The sequence below is a fragment of the Camelus bactrianus genome, chromosome 14, assembly GCF_048773025.1.
Source record: "Camelus bactrianus isolate YW-2024 breed Bactrian camel chromosome 14, ASM4877302v1, whole genome shotgun sequence".
Lineage (NCBI taxonomy): Eukaryota > Metazoa > Chordata > Mammalia > Artiodactyla > Camelidae > Camelus > Camelus bactrianus.
Window position 1 is genome coordinate 8,080,055 of NC_133552.1, and position 23,501 is coordinate 8,103,555.

The 23,501-nt window shown below is 41.1% G+C and overlaps 1 protein-coding gene across 4 annotated transcripts in view; it reads right to left on the minus strand.

The window, feature by feature from the left end:
- The window catches only part of STARD13 (StAR related lipid transfer domain containing 13), a 210,373-nt gene that overhangs the window by 133,604 nt on the left and 53,268 nt on the right, over positions 1-23,501 (minus strand). The gene's annotated exons all lie outside the window — the stretch shown is intronic.

Here is a 23,501-nt window from a genome sequence, read left to right on the forward strand (position 1 = left end):
TCAGAGCCTCGGAGCTCAAATAACACTGGAGATGGTTGAATCTAAGAAGGGGCGGAGGAGGGGAAAGACTGATTTGATAAAGCATAGATTATTATTAAAAAATAATTTGTAGGCAATTTATAGAAATATAAACTATGAACCCCCCAAATGATTTTACTCTTACTTTTTTATGGATTGCAATGATTATACCATCATGAGAGTCATAAATTATTACTAAGAAAGAGGTTGGTTATTGTTATCAGATTTTGCCAGTCTTTTTAGTTCCACACAGGAAGGCTACAGAAACAAAGCAGTGAGGCCAAATTTCAGCTTGAACATCTCCGGGAGTTTGCATTTAACAAGAAAAGATTATAAATGTAAATATATTTTCCAATTTGTAACAGCTGAGACTCATAAATGGAGATGGTATGGCATATAACAGCTGACAGATTATCAGCATGTGCTGGCAAGAGCCCTTTGGCTATTAAAAGATAATTAAAACTCACTATAATCTTCCAGCTGCTCCATTTAGTCATTTTATTTTATATGCATGTGATAAGGCTCTGAGTCATTTGAAACGGACAGCCCCCCTTTATTAGCTTCTTGGGCTAAGCTGGTGAGTGACGGTCCCTCATCTCCAAATCTCCTTGCAGCTACAAAATTTACTCAAAGCATCTTCCTCTGGCTCGAGCATCAATGGTCCTCATTACCAAGGAGAATTGGGTTCATCCTTTATCTGGCATAGTTAAAGCAAGAAATAGCCCACTCGTATTCTGTCACTGGAGTAAATGCTTTCATAACCGTCTTCCTTAAACATAGATGTGCTAAAGAGTGGTTGTTCTGTGTTTTCAACTGAGGAAAAACCAAAGAGAGAAAGTTTCAATTAGATTTCAATTAAACTTAGAAACAGTTTAATGACTGCATGCAGACCAATAGTACAGGAACACATTATCGCAGGGGACCATGCAGTCTTCCATCCTAGAGATTGAGAAGGGGAAAAAAAGGAGCATGGAGGAAGGCAGTAAAGGACAGTCTTTTTAGTATGCATTGTTTACACTCTCTACCTAAAAGGCACAGAGATAGATTATAAAGCATCTCAGACCATTTCTAAGTGCAGAGTAGCAGAGTATTCTGAGAACTATTCTTGCAGTTTTCAATAAGAGATTTTCAACTTAATTTTATGTGCAGTTTCTCTACACAAGGAACAAATAGAGGCGTGTGCACTTTCACAGCCAGACTGATTTAGAGAAGGGCTCCAGTGACTGGGAGTTACATGTACACGGTCATTATAGAGCCACAGTGACCTCCCCTTCCGCTTCCACAAAGAAAACAAGGCTTCTCTTTAATCTGCTATTCCAAGAGTGAGCTGGGCTTTCTCACCCTGCAGGGCTACGGCACGTGAGACTTTCCTCCTATAAACTTCTTTCTTTCCTCCTCCGCTTGGGTGTCTCCTTCGTACGTCAGCTGGAGCAACTCCTTGTCTTGGAAGCCTTCCCTGAGTACGCAGCGTAGACTCCGTGGCTCCCACTGCACCCTGCACTTGCACCTACGTTGTACTTTTGCCCTGTTTATAACTACCTGTGGACAGCCCGCCCTCCTCACCCCAGCCACAGTGGAAGGTCCTGGAGGGCAGTGCCCTTGTCTGGCCCAGTTTATAACAGGTGCCAAATAAGCCCTGAATGAATAAATGAGGGAATGGATAAGAGAAACTATCTTTTGAGGAAGAAACTGGTAAAACTGATATTGTCCTCATTCTCATAGGGATGGACAATATCTTCTTCCTGAGATTTTGGTAGAAATGAAAAATTAATAGAGAAACCTATTGATCTGGAGGATATCCAGGCAAGAATACTCACAGAAAAGGAAAAGACCTCATCAAAACAAGCCTCTCATCAGTGTCTCCCTTCTCAAACTTCACACTCGCCTTGGTGTCAGTCGCCATGTCCCTATGATCTGATGTCATCCCAGCCCTGGTGGAGGAGATCCCCTTTGTCCTTACGTTACTATCCTCACTCACATCTGCACAGCTGTCAGGCAGAGAGAGTGTGGAAAGTGGGCACATTTTAATTAAGTCTTGGGGGTCAAGGGCAAGAGCTTCTCTGTATACGGTTGAATCAGGTCCAAGAAATCCTCCAAAAGTGATACCACTTCTGTTTAAAAATCATTACTTATATTCCGACAGAAAACAAACTGAAAGGGTTGACCTGTCTCTACCTATGTGGGCCCTTCTGAAGCTCCGACGGCCTTCCTGATCCCCACTTCTTTAATCAAGGATAGATGTCGCCCAGCCTCTTCAATACTAGTCTTACTCTGCTGAAGAACCTCCAGTGGCTCCTCAGCCTTGGGAGCGAAGTCAACTATTTTTGTTCTTTGGTTTTAAGTAACACAGCTGCTCCGCAGACCAGTAATAGCTTCCTGGTTTTGTTTCTTTCTATCTTTAAAATAGCAGTTGTAAAGACACACAGGCACACCAGGGCGACGTACACGGCAAGTAAGGTGTTAGTTACAAGACTGCCACCACCCTATTTGCCAAGCGCTTGACATCAGGCATCTTTTGAACATCTGTGGTTCTTATCACAATCCTCTGAGATGGTTGCTGTTACTCCAGTTTCTACAAAGAGCCTGAGGCACAGTGGAGTCAGATAAATTGTCCGAGGTCAAACCACTAGTCCTGGTGGAGCCTCGAGTTTATCTTAGGTAACCTCCCAACTCATTTAATTCTTAAGGATTAAGTCACACTACTTCTTACCTAGTTAAAATATACACCAGGTTTTGAATATAAATTTGCCTAAACTCAAAACCACCCCTTTTAATAGCATCTTTCGCACTTGTTTGCAAGGAAAGAGAAAGGGCAGATTTCCAGCTGTGGTGCTAGGAACTGCCCTCCTTGCTGCAGCTCACGTGGGCGACCACTGTCGATGCCTCCAGTTGCTGGGATTCATTTACTTTGGTTCCACTTTGCTGCCCTCCATGTTTTATAGGGACTTCATCAAATCCGAGGCCCAGAGCAGCACAAACGTCCACTTTGGTCTGTTACTACTGAACAAAGGGTGAAAACTGACTTCAAAGCACGGCAGACCCCTTCCTAAGAGCAAGCCTGGACACCGTCGAGGCCCAGGGCTCACTTAGCCCCCCGAACCGCCAACAGCCAGCGGAATCATTCACATGCTCTCATGTGTGAATTTTGCATGTCGGTACATATCCAGATATTAGGGCATATTTCTATCTACAGTTGATAACCTAAATTTACCTTACCAATACATTTATAAAATAGTTCATGCATTTGGTTTTGAGACTCTCCATAGCACAGTATCTTGGTAAACAAGATTTTTTTTCCTTGAAAATATAGATACTTCCTGAATGGAGAATCAGGAATTTCCAGGAAATCTGGTACCTCAAAGCAAGTTAAGACTTCCTCCTCTGAACTCCCAAGCAGAATCCTGTATATTTTTTATTAGGGTATGTCCATGATATAATTATTGAAATTCACATTTGTCTGCTCTGCAAATCCCTGTAGGGCAATAATTATGATCTTGCCATCTTTCAATTTACAGTCTCCAAAGAAAATTCTGGCCCACAGCACTCAAGAGGTACTTTTTTGTAAAGGGAATGAATACAGGGATAGATCCACTTGTACCTAAGTATTTCTTTGTTTAGATCCCTGGTTCTCAATCGATGGTGACTTTGCTCACCTAGGAACACTAGAAGACTCTTCAGACATTTCAAGTTTTGTTTCTCAACTTTGGGGGGAGGACTCTTCTGGTATCTAGAAGGTAGAAACCACAGATGCCTCTTAACATCCTACAGTGCACAGGATAGCCCCACAAAAAGACTCTTCTGGCCCCAAAATGCCAATAGTGCTGAGTCTGAGAAACTCTGATTTAGACACAGAATATCTACAAAAATTCCAGAAGCAGAGATCTGAGAAATAAGCCAGACCCCCTGGTAGGAAAAATGCTGTGGCATCCAGTCATATCATTTACAGAAAATATTCCCCAGAAACACAAACCAAATTGGAGTTCACAGATGGTCAGTTTCATCTCCTAGCTCATTTTTGTTCTCCCAACATAAGCCTCAACCCAATAACGTCTTTGGACTCTCAGAAGTCAGCATTTGTATGCTGACCCATAGCCCAGAATAACCCAAAGAATGAGACTTTCATTTAATAACAGTGGCATTATTTTTTACTGTGAGGCATGGCTCATAATACTCAATTCAGCTAAAAGGGAAAGATACGAACCATTTGAGATGATTGGCAGGAGAAAACTCTAAAAATGCTCCAGCACAAAAGGGGATTAAAATGTCACAGGCAATTTTTTTCTTGAAAATGGAATGGCTTTATGAATGCTTCATTCTTCCCAGAACAGTTAGAACACTGTATGTGCGGGCTGGGCCTCCTGAGTTCGGAAGGCAGGCCGCTTGTCCTTTGTTCTGCTGCTCGCCCCTCAAAGGCTTTCCCTGGTGAACGTGGGCCCATGAGCAGTGACAAGATAGGCGAGCGAGAAGCTACATCTAAGGGAGTAATATGGGTTGAATTCATCCTCTCTTTTGAATTGAGGAGACTGCCTCAAGCTGGGAAGCCAGAGACTGAGCAGAGATGGCTGAGTCTCTCACCACTGATGGATCCCATTTGCTGACATTTTAACCATCACTTCTTACCTGAAGACTCATTTGTCCAAGGCAGGGTGAAGCCAGCTCCTGCTCTGACATGGAACGCCAAGTGATGAATGGGACCACCAGAGAGGGTAGCTCCCAGCCACTCTACATTGGGTGGCATTAATCAGGTGTCCCGTCTGCCTGGGGCCTGCCTTTGCCAGACACCCTGTGCTGTTTTCTCTCTGGTCACCAGTGAGCACAGGGCAGGAGCAGGATGCTGGTGGCACTGGGCCATAGCTGCAGTTTCCAGCTTGCCTCTTAGATGTGATGGGGGCTCTTGAGGGGGTGGTGTGCGGGAGTAATGAGTGTTTCTTTTCTGACAATCTGCAGATGATCCAAACTTTCTAAGGTTTAGATTAATTTCCTGTTCGGCATGTTAGCAGGATGAGAAAACAATTATCTCCAAAATTACAAGTAATTTAGCTGTTTGCTTGTCATAGTAAGATAAGATCTTATTGCCCTCCCACAACACACCCAGACCACACACACACTCACACACACACACTCAGACACTTACACACACACAGAGGCATGCTGTGCTCCAGTTTTTCAGTTGTTATTTATAAGTCTCTCTCTAGAGCCCAGTTCCCACCCACGCCTTAACCCATAGTCCTCACCCCATGGAACACTGCACCCACCTCCCAAAGGGCAAAGGGACAGGGGGCACGATGCCCCTCACGGCAATTTGTGCTCATTATGGCAGGAGGTGTGGTGCACCTCACGCTGCCCGAGACATGAGAAAATGGAGTACAACCACTTCCCCCTCCAAGTTCTCTCTCTCTAGGCAGGTGCCAGGCCAGCAGAGGCACCAAGAAGTAACAACATGAATTTGAGGATCTCAAGATGAGTGTCTGAATTCTGGCTCCATCACTTACTAGTTGTGGAATCTTGAGCAAGTCCTTAGCTCCTCTGGGCCCAGTTTCCTCATTGTTAGAAGGGGGATTATAAAAACTCTCTGTAAACCAGGGCCTCCCAGAAGTGGCAGTATAGACATTTTGGGCAGCTAATTCTACGTGTGAGAGGCTATCCCGTGCATTGCAGAATGTTTAGCAGCATCCCCGGCTTCTATCTATTGGAAGCTGCTAGCATCCACCTGCCTGCCCCACCAGTTGTGATAATCAAAAATATCTCCAGAGATTTCCAGTTGTCCCTGGAGGGTGAAACTGCCCTGGCTTGAGAACCATTGTTTTATATATATATTTTTTAAAAAGCCCATCTTCTTTACTTTTTTAATAAAACAGCACCCAGATACTTAACTTCTATCCCTAAGGATTCAGGGTAGCAATTTTAAAAAGTAGCTGTGAGTAAAATGAGAGAACTTGGAGTTCTTATCTCTGGAAAACTGGGTTTGGGATAAAACTGAGAACCATCTGACTTCATTTGGAGATTCTTCTCCAGCCTTAAACCTTGGAGACTCTGGATTTTGTTCTAATCCTGGGCAAGGAGTAGGCGTGGAAGCATATTCTCCTTTGCACAGGGTTATGGGACTTAAACAAGTTAATGTATGTTCAGAACAATGCCTGTAACTACTGGTACAATCACAACCAAAGAATGAGCGCAATGCACACAGGAATATCATGGAGGCACCCTCTGCACACCTGGTGGCAAAACCACACTGCACGAGGGTTCCAGCTGCACAATTCAGAGGAATGAATCAAAGGCCAGCCACGTGCCGGCAAGAATGGCAGAAACCCGGGATTATCAAATGTGTCAAACACATCTTACTGGAGTTACATCTGTGAATTATTTGGCCCTTCTCCCACTGAGGAAGGGGCCAATGTTGCCTTCCCTTGAACCTGGGCAGAACTTTATGACTATGTTGGCCAATAGAATAGAGCAAAAGAGACCCTCTACAACCTCCAGGGGTATCGCCTGGCCCATCCTTGGAAGGCAGCCTCCATGCTGGGAGGAAGCCCAAGCAGAGAGGACACAGGTGGGTGTTCCAGCTGCAGCTACTGCTGAGGCCCCATGTGGCAGGCAGCACGAACTGCCAGTCCCAGGAGTGAATGAGATTTTGGATGATTCCAGGGCGCAGTCATTGACCCATCCCCAGCCTTCAAGTTTTTTCCAGCTAAAGTCATAGTTATCATGGAGCAGACACAAGCCATTTCTACTGTATCTTTTCTGAATCCCTGACCTGCAGAACCCATGAGCATGATAATGGTGTTTAATGCCACTAAGTTTGGGGTGGTTTGTTACACAGCAGCAGTAACTGAACATACCTCCAGGAGTTCAGTCACCACTGCTCACCGAATGTATTCCCTGGGGAAATTGGGTTTTGTAGAATTAGCCCAGCCAAAGGGAGGCTGCATTAGAAACAGTCAGAGAATGGGTCTGCCTTGGGCAAAGTGAGGAGTTGAAGGTCACACTCATCGCCAGTGCTATCTAGAAGTCTGTCGTGATACTCAGGAGTTGCAGAGCTTATGATTTCTCTCATCCCCTCCCATGTACAGAGCAGCTAGATCGGCAGGAAAGGGACAATTAGATTTATGTGTAAGTATCAGACAAGAGCATTAAATGTGGTCCGTAAAAGAAGGACTCTCCCTTGGGAAGCCATGAACCTTTAAGAACTGGTTACTGGGTCAGGAGCAGCCTGCCTTAGAGCAGGCTGGCACTGACCAAGACTGTGGGCAGTGACCTTGACTGTGGGCAGTGACTTCGACTGTGGGCAGTGACCTCTGTTTTTTGCTTCTTGAGGGAGATCATAGGAATAAATGTGACCATGACCTGCCAAGAAGATAGACTTTGTCTGACTCACCATGACCTTTTGCCCATTTTGATGTCTAGAGATAGCCATCTTGATAAAGAAATATAAAAGTAGACTGGACTTGAGGGAGATGGTGAAAAACTGTTTTCTAAACAGGAGTCAAGAGACTAGAGTATGTTGAGAAAATAGCAGAATGTGTGCAAGGTGCTTTGGAGCACAGTGGAAAATTCAGTATCATTTGCACATTATCCGGGAAAGCACACACAAACTCTGTCCTCTGGAGGCCCTTTAGGCATCTCATTTAATTGGAATTTAACCTGCGGCTAGATTCAGAATATGAACTACAATTCAGGAAAAGAAGTAAAAGTTTATGTTAATAGCCCTCATAAAAAAGTTTATGAGTATTTTTTATTCAGTACCAGTGGGGCGCCTGCCTGAGGCAAATATGTGCGATTTCATACTTCATAAAATATTTAAACATCTTTAAATTACTTCTGGAACAGTTCACATTTGAAATTCTCTTTTTTGATAAAATAATGACTAGCTGCTTAAGAATCTGGTATAAAACAACAAGGACACGTGTCCTATAGGGACATGTGTTTATTGTATTTCTCTACAAATCTTCTGGTTTCAAACTATTTCAGCCAGTTGGCTCAATGTAACTAGTGGTTTGGTTTATTCACATTTCTAAAATCAGGTGCTAAATTATATTTGTATTTAGGTACATAATACTTTTAGAAAAGACTTTGAAATATGAAATCATTTGAGCCAATTTGTAATGTCTAGGGGCTTAAAATTTAAATCTCCTTAACACGTATTAAATTCATTTAATATTAGTATTTAATTTTATTTATTCCTTACCAATAAATTTTTAAAGGGATCATGCCCAAAGCAGAAGGAAAATGTGTATAGTTCCATCAGGTAATTTAATTACAATCCAGGGAAACCTGCAGTAAGGTGACCCAGAATTTACCGAGTGAGAATTACTGATAACACAAATCACCAGATGAGTGTCTCTAAGTAGAATGAAAATCTCTAGTAGAGGGTACAGTAAGAAATTCAAATTAATGAATTCTTACCACAGTGAGTAGGGAAAAGGTATGAGGAGATAAATTAGTAATTGGAAACATTAAAGTTTTCAAAGCATATAAATATTTTGCCATTCTATGTTTATCATTTCTTTATTGCCACAGTTAAAATTCTCATCCCCTGAGTTTTTTTTTTTTTTTTTTTTTTTTTTTTTTTTTGCATAGTCATTATAGCAGCAGAAACTACAACTATAAGGGGAAGGCTTGAGCTGTGGAAGAAGACAGACTTGGAGTCAGATAGCCCTGGGTTCAAGTCCTGCTAGTTATTTGGGTTTCACTTGAACAAGTAACTTTAACCTTTCTGGGCCTCAATTTCTTAGCCTTTAAAATGGGAATACCAATGGTATCTACTATTATAAGGACTGAAAGAGACAATCATTTATCATGTTTAGACAGGGCCTGGACAAAACACATGCTCAAAGCTTGTTACTCTCGCTTTACCTTCAGTCTGACTACTTCAAGCCCATGTTCACCTCTTTATCTTTCTAAACTACTGTTTTCATCCTATTACTTCTCAAAGACCCTCAGTAGCTCCCCATTACCTATCAAAGAAATTTCAAATTCCTGCAGTCTGGCCTCAAACTTCTTTTTCAACCTTATCATCTCACTTCCTATAACCACAAGTTTCACCAAATTTGGACTACATTCTTAATTACCTAAATCATACTTTTCATTCTTTCTGTTGCCCTGACTAGAATAGGTTGTTCTGAACTTTGCCCAGTGGAAGCATCACCACTTTCCATAGCTCAGGCCCAATAACCTTTCTTCCTTACCTTACTGTCCTGCTGACAACGCACTCTTCTTATGAATGCCTGTGTTTTGATAACCTGTTAGTCACCGAACCATGCACTCTCCTGAATTGTTGATACTGATGATAGTTTATATGTCTTATCTCACTTAATTGTAATCTCCTTGAGGGCAGTGATCATGTTTTACATAATTCTGGATCATACTCAATACCAGCCAAGATCTTACAATCGACTTTGAACAATTATTCATTGAAATATTGACTAGGTTAGGTTCTCCACTAGTATAACTGAAGCAGAAGAATGGTATTATTCACTTCTAAAATGTAGCCTCTCTTAAATATCTGTGTTAGTTATTGCTATTTCTAAAGTTGATTTCATGAGAAATTCACCACCGTCCTAGTCCTTCCAGGGGGAGCACTAAGGCCAGCACAGCAGTGTTAGTGCAGAGGGAAGCTCTCTGTGAATGATGGGCCCTGCCTTCTCCAGAACATAGAAGAGCAGCGATGCACTCTTCACCAGACATGGGGAGTTCCACGTTCTTGGATGATGGGACACGAGTTAATGGAGAATCTAAGGAAGACACACGGCAAACTGATGGGGCAAAAATGAACGAAGACTTAACTCTGTGATTCCCCAGACAGTTAGTAAGAATCAGCCCTAAGTAATACCAGGCATGGATGCTTTCTGCTGAAGGGATGGAAGCTGAAGCAATAAAACACCGAAACACCAAAACAGCAAAAAACTAATAGCTAAAGCCAGAACCAGACCCCTGCCATCCTGCCTCCACTCTCCCTGCACGGGTGTCGTCACCACACTGTCAACTCTCTGCAGCATGCGTTTGAAGTCCCCACTGAACTGTGTTTCGATGTGTGTTTATACCCCAAGACCTTACAGCACTGGCGCAGAGTACGTACTGAAGAAGTGACTTTGTGAGTGAGCAAGAGAATGAATGACTATGTCTCTCTATGCATCAAACATGGAAAGACAACGAATAAATGGACTTCATTTTCTGTTAGCCAGCTGAGTGGGTTACAACAAACTTGAGATTCAACGTTTTGAGTTTAGCAAAACTTAGTAAAAACACTAGACTTAACAGGCTGTCTTTGAAAAGAAGCCAAGGGGATCCTAGGCTTTGAAGATCTCTTTTCCTGCTACCTGTGCTCTCTCTTTTCTTCTAGGCTTTAGAGCAGGCTGTGTACTCAAGGGTGGGGTGAAGGGGGGATAACGGGCTTCCTCTGGGCTTATCTCATGTCTATGAGAGTAGTGTGGAGGATGTGTGATTAGTTCTCAACTGACTGCCCTGCTGAGGCAGATTATGTTTAATGATTCGGTGCTTCATTTGGGGAAGTTAGACTTGAAAGATTAAGAGTCAGATATGTTTCCATCAACTTCATGCCAGCGTTGAAGTTCATACTCTGGACTTATGGGAGTTGGTTTCATTAGTTTAAGGACTAAAAATACTTTCTATGATACCCAGAGTTTGACAGCTATCTGCTTTCAGAGGCAAATTTCATTTTATTAGGAAAATCCTTGTTTAAAATTGCATAGTTTCCAAGCTGCCCTAGTCATATGTTTTCACCTCTGAGGAAACTTGAGACATTCTAATTTCAGATCCACTACCATTCTTACCCTTTCTTAGCCTCCACTTTATGTAATTATCCAAACTTGGGTATTTTTTATCTTCTCCACAAGGAGTTAATCCACAGCATGACGGACCACTTTGCTGTGTTTCAGTGTCCTTTCTGTTTCCTTCTTAGATGAATGTACATTGAGCCCTGAGTAAATGTTTGGCTCCATGCTAGGCACTTTGCGTGTGTGACAGTACTTCATTCCACAACAATTCCAGGCTGTGGACATTATTATTTTCATCCCCACTTTAGATGAGGAAACAAGCTTTCAAAGGTCATAGAACTTGCTCAAGATCACACAGCCAATTTGTGCTGGAACTAGGATTTGAACCCAGGTCCAGAGCACACGGAAACCCATGCTTTCATTCAATGCATATTTGCATCTGCAAACTACAAGTCTCAGAAAGTGCACAGCGTCCCAGAGTCAAAGTAAAGATGTCTGAGTCTTCCTCTGATAAATCAAGGATCTGAAGACTTCCTAACTCCCATGTCAAATTAGGAACATCAATCACAAAACATTATAATTTATTTAAATGACTGATCATTGAGCAGAGCCAGCTATAAATAAGTAGTGTGTTCTGCTAAGCCAAAGGCTGCAGAGAAATTCAGAGCATCATGAACCTGTGTCGGGTGGAGAGAGGCTAGTCTCATCCTCATAAGGAAGAAAGAAGACCATACATTCTTAGGGGTCGGTTTTTACTGGAGTAAAGACTTTGAGAAGCCATCATGTGCTTAGATTCTTCTCCATCAAACAAACTCTTTCCACTTTATTCATAAAGTTCCCCCTCAAATGCTACTGCACTCAAGACATCCAGCCTTTCCAAATAATACCTACATATATAGAGTGTTCAACAGTTTGCAAAGATTTTTCACACCAGTCTCGGCTTAGTAATTGCCCTTCCTCCCGTAATCTACCATCATCAGTATACTCCAACATCGAGGAAAAAACAAACAAAAACTGATATCAAAACTGTTGAACAAAACAGCAGCATCTTAAAGGGACATGTTTACAAAGTGTGTGCACTTTCACCTCACTTTCCTGAGACTTTGCAGGCCAGGCTGTGCCAGGTAAGGACCCAGGGAAGCAGCGGGGATAACCTTCCTCCATCAGATAATCTGGGCGGGTGACATCAGGTTCCTGCAGGCCTCTCAGACTCAGGTGTCCGCCGCGACCACAGTAAGTGCTTGCGGGCCTCCAGTGCAACAGTCACACTCGCTTAAAGGAGGACCGGTCCCGCTACCTATCGGCCTTGGTAGGAAGCCCAATTTACAGCGGCCATTCTTACCTTGGAAAGTATATGATCCATCACTTTGACTTGTTAAAGTCCCAGAGTCTATCACACAATATCTTTCACTTGAAAAAGTTGTATTCTGCTCCTGATTATGGGAAAGTATTCTTACGGGTGAAACAATATTCATTAGCTGAGTAAAAAAATACAAAGTAAAATTCTTGACACCTTAGAATGGCAGAAAAATAAGAGGGAACTCTGGAGTTTAAAACGACCCTAATTAATTACATAGATTCCCTCAGAGTGTATCAAATATATAAAAAGAAAATATAAACTAAAGCTAAGAGTTACTATACTTTGTCGATTTGGGAACCAATTAAAAACAATTAAAAACAAGACCAAAGAGGGGCATATTATTCCCATATCCTCCAGAGGTGACATAATTATTAATTTATTCAAAGAAGAGGAGTAAGTGTGATGTTTTGTGTCCAACTGGGGACTTGGAGGAGCCGGGGCTGGCGTTGTACGGCTCCTGTGTTCAGGCCCAGAGATTCCCTAACAGGCGCCCTGACCTCACTGAGCCATGTCAGAACTGAGGATGACACCCTGCATTTCACTTGATTCCACATCAGTTCTTTTTTCTCATAATAATATCATTAATAGCAGGAGCTGGTATTATTCCCGTTCGATAGATAAAGAAACTGAAGCACTGAGGGGTTAAAGAAAAACATCCATGGTCACCAGGTTAGGACTAAGGTGTCCCAGAGCCAGGACTCCTGCCTTCCAGTACCCTGAAATCACCCTACAGGTCAGGTTTCTCTTTCCAGTGGAAACATCTATTCTACTCAAGACTCACATTGTTTCTTTGTTTCCAAGATTCATTTTCCCTGCAGAAGTTTTACAGCTGCATGTAATTCATGTGCCCAGTTGTTTTATCCACGATTTCAGGTGCTTGTATTGAAGAAGTAGTTTATCTATACTATGGCTGGCTCTTTAAAAACCCAATTATTTGAGAAAATGTCAAATCACATGCAACCAAGCATCAAATAATTAACTTTTTCTCCCCTTAAAAACTCCCTTCCCTGAGCACTCACACAGGCAGTCAGTTCATCAATCTCTTTATGTAAATAGCAGTCATGCAGCAAGGGAGGAGGTCTGTTTATTATTTTTGATCCTGTTTTGGCTTCTGGCAAAATTTCACAAACAGCAGAAGTTGGCAGAACATTGATATTTTCTTCTGACAGGCTACTGTTCTCCAGCTACAAGTGCAGAGCACAACTATGACTATTCTGGTCTGTAGGCCTCAGCCATGACTGAGGTCAAAATTGCAAAATCGGGAAAGAAAAATCACCCAGAGCTTCTCTCCAGAAACAGAGACCATGGTTTAATACATGCTTTCCTTCCACTACAGAACTGATGAGTTGGAGATGCAGGGTCCAGAGCACACCACAGGTCCGACCTAATTCCCACCTGGATTCTCACCTGCAAAGGCCTGCCATGGAGACCACGTGAGCCGCTGAGCTCCGGGGCCCGATGAGTCCTGGGAAAACCTGGGGGCATGTGGACATTCCCCTCCTCCCCCCAGCACTTTCTAGGAAGAACGGAGGCATTTTGCAGGGTCGGAAGTAGGGAAAGGAGGTTGGGGGTGGAGGAATTGACTTTTCCCTCTGTTATGTTTGTTCCTACCTAACCTGGCAAGATTGGTGCCCAAGGTCAAATGCTGCTGCCTTGATGTTGACTTTGGACAGAGCATCCTCTATGAAGAGCAGCCAGCCCTCAAGAGGGCAGTGGGAGGGTAGTTAGTACAGAGGATGATGAAGAGGAGTTGCTGCTTGTTTTGGAGGCAGAATGAAGTCCTCCAACAACGTGAAGGATGGTTGAGGAGGGGAGAGGACCAATCATGTCCAAAGGCATGAAGAAAACAAACATGTTTTGGTTCCAGGCAGACAAGCTTACACAGTTATGAGGGTGATGGGGTTGTCAGTGGTGAAACACGTGGGCTTCCAAATCACACAGACTTGAGTTCGAAGCCCAGCTCTGCCACCTGTTTGCTGGGGTTCCTTGGGAAAGTTACTTAACTCTCTGTGTCTTTGTTTACTCACCTGAAAAATGAATATTGTAAGGCCTTGAGTATTAGGCCTCACTATGTATATTTTCCAGATTAGTAAACTTAACTCTCGGGTCTTCATGAAAATGAAACAAAACGGCACTATATGCCGTCCTGTAAGCAGTCCCCGGGACATAACAGCGAGCCCTCAGTAAGCGCAGGTAGAAGTATACCGTCAGTGTTTTAAAATTTTTGTAAATGTTTCAAGTGCTAAAATTTGTGGCGTGAAATTTATAAAAAGTCAAATCGTCGATCCTCAGGCCTAGCTATTTGATCTAAATGCACAGAAATGTTAGCTATGTTGCCTTTCCATGACAAACCCCAGCTTTCACTTTCCTTTTCACTTGGGTGATCCGGTGGAAAATTCTGTCCTGGCTTGGGTGGCAGGGCCTGCCTGCGCCTCGGGACAGGGCTGCACAGACTCCAGCGGCCAGGAGGAAGCGTGACTGACAGTTAATGAGCTGAAAAGAATCTGTCTCAATTCTACGTTGTTCCTGCCTTACGGGACCAAGTAACAGGCGTCACAGAGTAGAAGGTGTAGTGTCCAGGGCCTTTTCTGCTACAGTTACCGAAGATGGGAGAGGGGGACAAAGGGACAGGACAAACGTCACGTGAAACAGAAACAGAATGGCTCCGGCAGAAAGTGAATTGTAAAGCCGGAGCTATTTTACTCTACATGGAAGGGGGAAAGGAAAAAGTTGGACTCTGAAATCTCTATTCTCCTGGGTAGTTAATGTTTGACAACCATATTGCTCACTGCCAGGCTTCCTTATTCGATCAAGCGAGTCTCTTCCTGTCTCCAGAGGCCACGCAGGGAAATGTGCTTTTCCACACCACAAGACCAAGTGCAAACCGCTTCTGAAGAAACGACCTAGGAGAATGAGACTGCAAACATTTCGAAGTAGGAAAACTTGCATTTGTCATGGCGCTGAAAGGCAGATTCAAGGGAACAAAGCTCCCTAATCCAAGGTGATTAGTGCTATCTTACACATGTATTCAAAAAGACAATGCATATGGAATTGCTCCACAGACTGTCACGCATTCTACCAATGAAGGAACTACTATTATAATAGCTTTTTAGGGTTTCCAGGATGCCATATGCAGACATCAAATATTTTGTCCTATAAAGCAAGGCTTTCACAAAGTTTAAGATTAGCACTTAAGTTATGATATATAAAGACTGGACTACTGTTTCTATTCTTTTTTTTGGGGGGGGGAGGGGACCAAAATGGAGGAGGCCCTAAGACTACATATATTCCATAAATAAAGGAAGCAAAAGAATCCATGTTTATTTAGTCCATTTAGTCCAACTCTAAGAACAAATTTCAACAAATGTTACTGATCATATTCAGATGCAGTCTTTCATAGCTGAGGAATTCAGCAACTATGAACAATATTCCTCAATTAAAAGGGATGAAATCCTTAGAGGAAATGGGCAATGAAAGCTTCTTAAGTCATTTGTTTGAATTAGTTTGAGAAACAGAGTGCTTAGTTTTTAAACTGCCAACTGGGCATTAGAAGGTTGATTTACATTTCACAGCATTTCTTTTCTATGAACTCCTCTATGCAAAGACCATGATAATTTTAGAAAGTGTCTACAAAATTAAGAAAAATCTCAAAGTTGACTTATCAGCTCGGGAAATCACACCATGTTGAGAAGGGAACTCAGATTTTATGGATAAAACCATCAGACATACAGATACAACCATCCATTACTGGTTAATGAGGCTTGTCTAGGGCCTGCCCCACCTCCCCCTTTGCCTTCCCTGGCCTTTCACTCCAGCCTGATGAGAGCACAGCCCCCTTTCCTCCAGCACGGCTGCCCTCTCTCAGCTCTGGAGTTTACCTCCAAGTCACTCCCAGGGCAGGAACACTTCCTGTCTCTTTTATTGGCGGAAGGTGGAGATCAACAGACTCTGCTGTTTATCTTTATGAGTTGAAACGTGGCCTAAACCCACCGCTTCAGGTCAGTTCAGGGCAACTGAGAGAGTACCTGCTACACATAGGAAGCCACAGCTGGGAACAACAGTGGTTTTCATTGCAGCTTAAGATAGAAAACAAGAAACAAAAAAGGAAAACAACAGAAAACCACCTCCTGTTTCAAATTTTACAGCACTTTTTGAGGACATGAAAAATGTGGCAATAGGTATGCCTGCCTTAGTAAACTTGGTATGTAGTACATAATTTACTCTTCACTTGCTGATTTAGTACCTCGAAGGGCTATATGTACATAGATATATGTTTAATATAAATATATTTTCTTATATTGAGCATTTAGTATGTGCCAGGCACTGTGTTCTGTATTTAATTGTATTCTCTCATTTATTGCAGTAACTCTCAAATAGTGGCCATTATTAGCTCCATTTTGGCTGCAGAGAAACTGAAGCTTAGAAATGTTAAATAACTCGGCCAGGGTCACTCTGCTAAGGAGATACAGAGCTGGAGTTCAAATTCAATCTGCATGACTCCAAAGATTTCCAATTGTCCCAAACTATAAATGTAGAAAGTTTGAAATTTGGGTTGGATGGACAGTGTCTCTAGGACATTCTTGACTCCATGACCAAGAGAAGAGTGTTTCTTAACATTCAATCAGTGTGTTTCAATTATTTGCCCCTAAGAACACGGGTTTCATCATCCTATCAACAGAATAACTCCCGGAAGATCACCATAGAAGAAGGCAAGAAACAAAAGCTCATCTCTCTATGCTTTGTGCTACCATTTCATGAACTGTTCTAAGCAATTCCAATGGATTGGCAGCCCTGGCCAGTGATAACATATAAAAATTCAAATGTGGAATTACATCACACTTAATGTTGGGAGCCACAGATGATAAACTCAGTCACTGAAATTCTTTTGCAGTCTTCTTCAAGATATCCTGTAAGACTGGTTTCTCTTCTTTCTGGCCAAGTTCTGCCCCCACCCCTTTTCTAGGAAGCCAGTAATAAAAATATTTAAGCAGCTTTATCTGCCTTAGACCTTCCTCCTAAAAGCACAGCAGACAGAATGGAATACTAATGGTGAGGACAGGAAAGTGCAGGGAAAGGGTGTCAGCAGAACCTCCTACCCAAAGAGATGGATGTAGAAGCAAAGGCATTTTGATTAATAAGAAACTGTTACACACAACACTTGCAAAGGTTTTTCATTCTCTGTTTTGAGTAATGCATTTAGCGGGAAATATGTCCTTAAAAGCATTTAGGAGAGATTTGAATTCCTCTACTAAGAACTCAAGTCTTCTTTAGATGAGAATAGTTGGACTACCGTTATCATTGGACTTGTGAACATTTCTTAGTTCTTACAGTAAGTTTAAGTAGTAAAACTAATTTGGGGGTAGTAAAACCTTCAGAGGAAAATATGATTTTATGACTATCATATTTTTCCAGTGTGTCATTTGGTGAACAAAAAATGTATGTGAAATGTTATTGTTCACTTATAGAGATTGAAGATTAATCCAAGGTTTTTGTCATCCATATGTATGATTTTCAAAATTACCAGGAAGAAGAGAGATGGAATGCAGGAGGAGATGCCTCCTTCAGCTCAAAATACTGACATGTAAATTAGTTACTTGGTGACTGTCGAGCTCCCTCACAATCTCCACGCTCCCCTCCACACTGTTTCACCCTAGTGTTTTATCAGAATGTTAGAGAAACAAGGCACTGCAAATCATTGGCATTTTAGTCAGCTCTGCCTCTGTCAGACCTTTAAAATTGTCAGGATTCCTATGCCTTGTGAGGGAAGTCATTTGACAGTCCAGCCAGACATTTTGGACTCCTTTCTATTGATTTCCTTTTTGTAACAGCATTAGTACATTCTGTAATTTTATGTTATTTTCCAACCACTCCATTTAAATTCCTTTTGATCCTAAGCTTCTCAGAAAAAGAGAATTTGTGTCTTTTCAAACAATAGTGTATACATTTTCATAGTAATCTGCATGTCTGCCCTGCCGGAGACTGCACTACGCAACAGTGATTGCTCTGGTCCTGTGTGACTTTACAATGTGGGGATTTGGGCGGCACAGTGTGGCTAATTCTCCATGCATTCTGTTGTAGCTTTTTGATACTCTGTGGCTTTCTCTCAAAAAGCATCATTCATAACACAAACACGAACTTGTGTTTGTGTTATGAGAAAAATACCTTAAAAATATTTGTAGTCTTCCTGTGAAATTTGGTAAGTTGCTTATACAACTAAACCAAATAGATTTTATTAGTGAAAATTTTCACTTTATTCTGTCATACTGAGAGAGACTTTATGTAACCAAGGACACGTTTGGCACTTAAAGTCAGAAATTGACTGAGTCACCTATCAGTGCCCCAGCTTCCGGGAGTCCACTTCCCATGTCACCTATAGTGAGGGAGATTTTGAGACTCCTGAAGAATTTTTTTTCTTATGGGACGGTGACTCCACTTTCCAGCAGTAATGGAATATCACGAATTAGCTGCTGTAATATCAGACCCCTCTGGAACTCACCTAGGAATTCAGCTTTACTGTAGGTCAGATCTAGAGCTAAAAAGCAAGCATTTCTTTCTTCCAGCCCAGCAGTACCTATCTTGCAGAGTTTTTTGAAGATTGGTTGTTTTTGTCTTATTATAATGATTAACTCAGTCCATACACCTGCTCCTTCAGTTTTCTGACTGACAAATGCACAGGGGCTACTTAATCAAGTTAGAATTTTCCTTTAGCTGTTAATTCACATAAAAGATGTCCATCCTGCCTTTCTCCAGTTGATTTTTAAAGTATATAAAGCTGGCCTTGTTTGAAAGCGGAATACTTGGAATGTCACTCTATAAAATACAATCTCAAGCTATCTACTGCCTACTTCATGCAAGAAATATGTTCAAAGAGAATTATCTGAATGAACCACAAGCCCTGCACTTTCTAAATCAGACTTTCCAAACTGTGTTCCCCAGGGAATATTGGTTTTGCAAGATGTCACTTCCTTGTACACTGTTAAAAATGATTTCATGATGAAATATGCCAGTTAAACAAAGTTAAATTACTTTCTGCCTGATTTCACTGAGCCTTTCATAAGCGTGAATTTCCAAGAAGGGAAAGAGGATGCAGTATTTCCCAAACATAATTAACCACAGAAACATTTTCCTCTTGCATATCTATCTATCCATCCATCCACCCATCCATCCATCTATGTAACTAGAGTTCTGAGAAGCAGACTAGGAGAAATTGTCTTGAAATAGTCTCCATGCTATTTCTATATTAAGCCAGAGGATCAGAGGATTACATACTGAAACCTCTTGTTTTGACTTACCAGCCCCATTCCCAAATATTCTTACCAAATTATTATTTGTTGTTATGCCCCTGCTTCCACTGTAGGATGCTATAAGAGATTTGCTGTTGAATTCACTGTAGGAATGCTTAAAACACCATCCACTATGGCTTGTAGTCTCTTCATGGTATCTGTATGAGAAACTGCTCTTGTATATCAAGTCCTTAGGAGAAAATTCTTCCTATAACAAGTACCAGGGAAAATTCTCTCAAAGAGCAAGTTACAGGGAAACATACCATGTGCTGGTGTATTTTCACCTTATGGGCACGGCAAATCTTCCCTGATTACGTTTTCCTCTTTGCTTAGATTAGGAAGGCTCAAGCTATATCTGCAGCCCACTTTTAATAATTAATCAGGGCCTTATGTTGTAAATTTTTATATAACATCTCCCCCTAGTTTCATCTTATTAACTGACCTACAGTTTTCTTCTCACCAGATTTATCTTTTTAAACTCAGTTGTATCTTCTCTAAACTCTCTCAAAGTCTTTAGATAGTGAAGTAAAATGTAAATTAATATATAATGTCTTTACCCACACTAAAATTATATTCAGATTACCCCTGAGGAGACAGAAAATGACTTTTACATGATCCTTATTTCATTCAAATATCTGGTGTGTAATGCATGGTTATCTTCTTGTATCTTCTTCCCTAGTCTGAGCACTGCGTTCTCACAACTAATGAAATGCCAAGACAGAGCACATCCCCAGTAATGACCTGTTTTCATTAAATTTCCACCCACTTATTTCTCTTTATATAAGAAGTTTACTAAAACCCACTTGTCATTTTCTCTCTTTTTAAATTTGCTCAGGCCACCAACTGATATTGCTCAGACCACTAGCAGTGACTTTTTTTCCCCTAACTCATGCTTCCAAATCTGCCATGATTAGGCTGCTAAGGAAATGAAAAATCTTGTTTTATAAGAGTTGACCAGTGTCTAGAATATACTAAGAATTACAGCACTGATTATAGTTGGGGAAAGATATGAAAAAAAAGAATCTATATTAATTTAACCTAATGCCACAGAATCCAAATTTGGCAATTTTCTGCATCTGGGATGTGCGTTTATAAAATCAGAGGTAATAAAATCAGTGAAGTGCAGCTACGAAAGTCAAAATTTGGTTAAAAGTTAAACTCTCAAGTTTTATATGTGGACAAACATTGTTCTTTGCTTATTTCCTTCTAGTACTTATTTCTTGACTGCTCATATTTTTACTATGTGATAATTTCAAAAATGTTATTCAAAGTTAGTTGACTTAATTCCCTTAACAGATTTTCCTGTAACTTCTGGTTAAACAGTATCCTTTGTGTACAGGCCCTTCAGTGACGAGCACTGAATAGAAAGGGGCTCTGATTCATGAAATGTGAATTTCTGACAGTTGTCACTTTTTATTAAAGAAACTTGAGCAATCCATGACTGATGCATTCCCACTCAATGTTCTGTGTTCCATCTGTCTTTCTGCCAGTGTATTCCCCTCCATTTCTGAAAGTAGTCGAGTAGGAGAATGCTAAGTATAGAGAAAGGGTAATTCCAAAAGAACAAATGATTGTTTAATTTCAGCTGATGCTGCCCAGTTGGTGGGGATCTCCACCACCAGAGATGACTGATGCCACTTCTTAGGCTGGGCAAATCCCCAAGATGCCATTTGACTTGATGGAGGAATGAGAGAGAATACATCACTCACGCCCATTTTCATTCCCTGGGGGCATTAAAAAAAAAAAAAAAGGGAGTTTATTCCAGTCTACTTGAGTTCAACTATATTGAAAAATAGTCTCAGATAAAAAGTCAATGAAAGCGCAAGTCTAACTTTCATTAATCCCCTTAGCAGTGAAATTTTCTGCATTCGGCATTTTCTATCAAGAAAAACGGTCTTTTGTGAGAATGTGGATACACCTACGTGGACACTCTCTGACCCCTACGGTCCTCACAATAGCCCAGGTGTCGCGATAGCTCCATTTTACAGTCCAGGACTCCTGAGAAAGACAGGTTTTTATAAGTTACTTTATAATTATAGGTCATACTGACATTTAAATAGTGCACAAGACTGGACATCCTAACGTTCCTATTAAATTGATAATGAGAGCATTAAACAGGTATCAAAGAAGCATGTCTCGTTAGATGTTGAATGATATGTTAAGGAAAATGTAAATAAGAATCATCTCTCTCTTAAAGTAATACGTGTGATCACAGAATACTAGAATTTGAATAATGGAAACTTCACATTTACTTAATCCAAACTTTTCATTTTATGGAAGAATAAAAGGATGCCCAGAGAAGCTGTGACTTACCCCAGGTCACACAATTAGTTAGCATCAGAAGTAGAACTTAACTGATTTCCACTTTACCATTCCCTTGACAAGATGTAGAAAAAAGTATAAGCAACTGATTTATTCCACATTAGATAGCTCCTCTGTTTCTTTTTCAGCTTCTGTTACTTTAGGTTTAAATTTCCCTGCTTTTCACTCTTGTTCAAGGAGATATTGACTTAACTACAGAGAGACCTTAAGAACCAGAGTGAGCAATCATTGCCCGACCATCTCATTTTCCCATCAACAAATGAATGCCCAGTGAAGTTCCGAAACTTGCCACAGTAGAAGGATGAGAGAGTGTCTAAATAGAGCCTGCGTCCCTGTCTCCCTTTTTTCCCCCTATAGTTCAGTGGACTTTATTGCAATCTGGTCCATATCATGCTGTTTAAAGCATTTAAAATAATTTAAAAAAAAAGTTTAATAGCATGATGAACTCTTTCACAAAGCAAGCAATCACATTTATGTATCTGCTTAGATTTAGATTTTCCAAACAGCATATGTGTGTGTATAAAGACATTAAACATAGTGCACATGTAGCCAATAAACTACAGCCATCTAATAATGACACAAGACCCCAATTCTCCCCTCCCATGGCCTGACATGCTCTTCCTCCACCTCCTCAGCATCCTCCCTCTTGTCCATTCCAAGTGTCCGCCTATGAGGGAAATAAGGACCGTTATTATTTCCATTCTCTCTCCCTATAACAATTTCCCCATTGATTCAGCAAGATTGTGGGGTAAGGATTACAGGCAGTATGACTTATGTGATAAACTTTCACTCTGCAAAACAATACTCTGTTTTAAAGATCGCTTTTCTTTTTAACCCGACTTCAACTCCAGAACTAAAAAGAAGGCATGTATATTTTGGAGTGTACCCTAAGATGAGCAAGTTTAGATTCATCCAGGGTTTGAGCAACTAATTCTGATCCTATGCATCATCAAAGATTCCTTTATTTCTCCTCCTTGTTTTTCCTGCCCATGAGTGGATCTGCTGTTTAATCATGTCCATGTCATTCAATGATTATCTCACTGTAATGAGGTCAGTGGGGAGCAACTGACTCTTGTTTGCACTGTTCCCAACAGCCATGAAAGATTTTAAATAATAATGATGCCCCCAAATTATATTAATATAACACTAAGTCTTCCCTGAAAGATCTATAGCAGAGTAATGCAAACAATTTTACTGATGTGGCTGTCATTTCAAGATACCCATATGTGAACTACAAAAAATAATGGTGTTATTAATTTAATATGCACTTGATAAGCTTTAATTGAATGATTATAGGGCATTAGTAAAATAACCTGCCATCGTGCAGTACTGGGTACTAACTGTTCAAAGAAGGTAAGACACATAGCATTTTGCTTCCACTAGACAACCAAGAACCTAACCAGAAATCTCACAGTGAGTGACTGATTCTGATTCTGTAATATGGTTCATTGCTGTATCCTAAGTAGAAAAGACTGAAATGTCCTTGGCACATTATACAATCCAAAAGGCAGCCACAGGTTCAGCAGGTTAATGCTCATGTGAAAAACAGTTGAGAGCACTACTGAGCATCGTCTCCAGAGCTCTAGTCAAATACCAGCTCCCACTACGTCACCTCAGAGAAGTTACATGAACTCTACGTACTTCTGTTTCCTCACCTTTAAAATGGGTATTATAATAGTACTTACCTACAAGAATTTATTTTTTGAGGGCAAAATAAATTGAAATATATATAAAGCTCAGAGCAGTGCAAGATACATTGTAAATGCTCAATCAATCTTTTCCACT